Source organism: Nannospalax galili, unplaced genomic scaffold (assembly GCF_000622305.1).
Source record: "Nannospalax galili isolate Female #2095 unplaced genomic scaffold, S.galili_v1.0 scaffold238, whole genome shotgun sequence".
Classification (NCBI taxonomy): Eukaryota; Metazoa; Chordata; class Mammalia; order Rodentia; family Spalacidae; genus Nannospalax; species Nannospalax galili.
In genome coordinates this window covers 1,107,787-1,111,008 of record NW_008341888.1, presented here as the reverse complement: position 1 = coordinate 1,111,008, position 3,222 = coordinate 1,107,787, and the positions used below count along the sequence as shown (strand labels likewise).

The 3,222-nt window shown below is 38.3% G+C and overlaps 1 pseudogene; it reads left to right on the top strand.

Moving 5' to 3' along the window:
* The first annotated feature begins 1,458 nt into the window (after positions 1-1,458).
* Positions 1,459-2,894, top strand: LOC115071162 (annotated as a pseudogene).
* The last annotated feature ends 328 nt before the right edge of the window (positions 2,895-3,222 follow it).

The window sequence follows — 3,222 nt, the reverse complement described above, 5'->3', positions numbered from 1 at the left end:
GCTTTTCATTACTCTGTAAAAAAGTTTACTCACTATTCAGTATAATTTGGATGAAAATTCTGTTTTTAAATGGACAAAGATTTATTTTAAATATTCCAAACAGAATTTCATTTTGAGGGTACCTTTGTTTTAAAGCCCCAAACAACCAAACTTCTTCCTTCAAAGAAAAAGGAAAAATAGTAATTAGTCCAAACAATTAGGTTACTATGTTGTTGTTAATATAAAAATTTTAAGTTGCAACAAATTGAAGGCTCTGAAAATCCCTGTGGCATTCTCATACTTCTGCCTATAATTAGAGTAACTTCAGCTCTTTTGAATCTTATTAGGGCTATCCAAAGACTCCGAGTTGATTCTTTTATGCAAATTGTACACAATCAATCACTCTCCGATGACAATGTTTGTGGCGTTTTATACTGTAAGAGTCCATGCTCATGACTACATTAATCTTTATGGTGTCGCCAAATAGTTGGGATTATCTATCATCTATCATCATCTGTCTATTTAGTACCATTGTGTCCACAGTCTACCAAGTACCTATGTACGTACCTTTTCTTTCTTTCTATCTAACTATCTATCCATCCATTAATCCATCCATCCATCATCCATCCATCTATCTATCTATCTATCTATCTATCTATCAATCAAATCTATATCTATACACACAAACAATATTCCTGTTTTGTCCCTTGAAAGCCATTCACTGCTTACTCCTGTGTCTGACCTAACATTCTTGTGACTATCAAAATCTTTAAAATCTTTTAGCTTCCACCAATTCAAAAGCTAAGAATGCAATCAGACAGCATCTGAAAGTTATAGCTGAGCTTTCTCTGCTTTTCTCTAACCCACCTACCTGAGGACCCCATCAATGTATTTGCCTTGATTGATGATTTTCTTTGTTCTATAATTAATAAAATTCCATATAACTACTTTCACTGTGGAACATGGTATTTAGAGTTAGTCTAAATGTGTATTCCTGGGTCATGGCTGCTCATAGTTGGCTGCACAGTACACTCCTTTTCCCTTTGAGGTGAGGGCCTGTGTTTTTGTCTCAACCAGACCCCCCAGAAAACAAAAGAGATAGCAGTACTCTCAGCTGTGGAACTCTAGAAGAAAGTCCATCACATCACCTGCTTTTTCCTTCATGGCTTCTGTATGGACTTATGAGCATCCATCTTAGCTTACCTAATGACTGCTACAAGAGGGACAGAAAGATGCTTTTCCCCAGTAGGCTACTTTTTAAAAATGGAAGGGTTTGTTATATTTTTAAAAGGTATAATTTCAGGCCAGGCGTGGTGGCACACGCCTTTAATTCCAGCACTCAAGAGGCAGAGGCAGGCAGATCTCTGTGAGTTCAAGGCCAGCCTGGTCTACATAGTAAGTTCCAGGACAGCTGAGGCTACAGGGAGAACCCATCTCAAAAAGACCAAAAAAAAAGTATAATTTCAGGGGGCTGGAGAGATGGACCAGTAAGAGTGTATATTGCTATTGCAGGACTTGAGTTATGTTCCCAGCATCCATGTCGGTGATTAGCTTACAACCACCTGTAAATCCAGCTTCAGGGAACCTGACACCTTCTTTGAACTCTGTAGATACCTGCACTCGCAAGTGCATAGACCCATACATATACACATAATTGAAAAATAAGACATTCTTTTTTAAATAGTATAGTTTCAGGAGAACAGGATGCCTAAATATGACAAGTTAGTACTCAAGGAGGAAAATAACACCTAATACCTAACACCTTCTCAATTGGCAACAATAATTCAAAGAAACCAAATGTGGTGGTCTGAATGAGAAATGTCCCCCATACACTCAAGTATTTGAATACTTGGTCAGTTGGTGGTGATGTTTGGGGAAGGTCATGTAATCATTAGGAAGTAGTACAGCCTTGCTGGAGAAAGCATGTCACTGGGGATGGGCTTTGGGTGATCATAGCTGCTTCTAACTTCCAGTCTCTCTCTGTTTCTTGTGTATTCTTGAAGACATGAGCTCTCAGCTTCTTGCTCCAGCTGCCTCCTGACATGTATGTGGAAGGAGAAGGAAGAGGAGGATCTCAAACAGCTCAAAGAATTATAAAACTCATGAGGCCACTGATCCTAACATATTTAAAATATGCATATTGCCCCATATTGCAAATCTTGGTAAAACAAGCCGTTGTCTGATTGCTGAACAGCTTTCAACAATGTAACCACCATTTTCCACTCAGAAGATCCTCTTCTGCAGCAGCTATATGGGGTCAAAATCTGAGGTGTATGTCTTTTAAAACATGTATCACAGAATTCCACCCCCCCAACATTAATGAAAAAAACAACCATGTTGACTGGCATTTATGTGTAGCCTACATCAGTATTTACCAGCCTTCTCCGTAAAGAACATCAGTGCTCCAGAGTTTGCAACAAAAGCCGTCTTTCACTTTACTGGAAAGAGTTCAGGAATTGTTTCCAGAACACGAACAGGTATCCTGACAAATTCACAAATACAGATTAGGCTTAGGCTTTCAGGGCACTGAAATGCCGTAGAATTAGAAACTATTATCAAGGATTAGTGTCTGTTCAGTTATATACTCTCTTTTTCCTCCAAGGGACCATTAAGGAGCATCTGCCTACCGCAATAACTCATAGGGCTCATTTGGTCAATGACTTTATCTGTAGAGATCTTTTGAGTGCTATGTTGGGATTCTTCTTTTTTCCAATTAATGTTTTAAAAACTTGCATAAAGTGTCAGACTAATAGGGAACTTCAGTGTTTCCCTCAACGTTTTAAAAATAAATCAGGCTGGGATGGGACAGGAAATGGACAAATCTTTTCAGAGCTGTCTGTATGAATTATCATCAGTCCCTCTTATCTTGGGGAATAATCATTGCAACTTGGTCAATCTTATTAAGGATTATATGACAAATTCATATGCAAATGCTATTTTTCAATTAACTAGACCTAAGAAGAATGGAGTTTGTCCGTGTTCACAATTGGCCTAAATACTTGGTGTTATGAAGTCCCGGCCACAGTAAATTATGAGCGAAGCTGTTTCCCTTAACCATAAACAAAAACAGAATAAAACGTTTCAATGGAAAAAATTAAGAGGTTTTGTTTTGTCTTATAATTACTCAAGAGCTTTAAGCTATTATCTGAGACCTAACCCTGTATCTGATGGCCTTTGACAAGGTGACCTTATAGCAAAGACATGGCTCCTGGTAGCCCCAGCTCACCTTGAAATTGCTAAGTA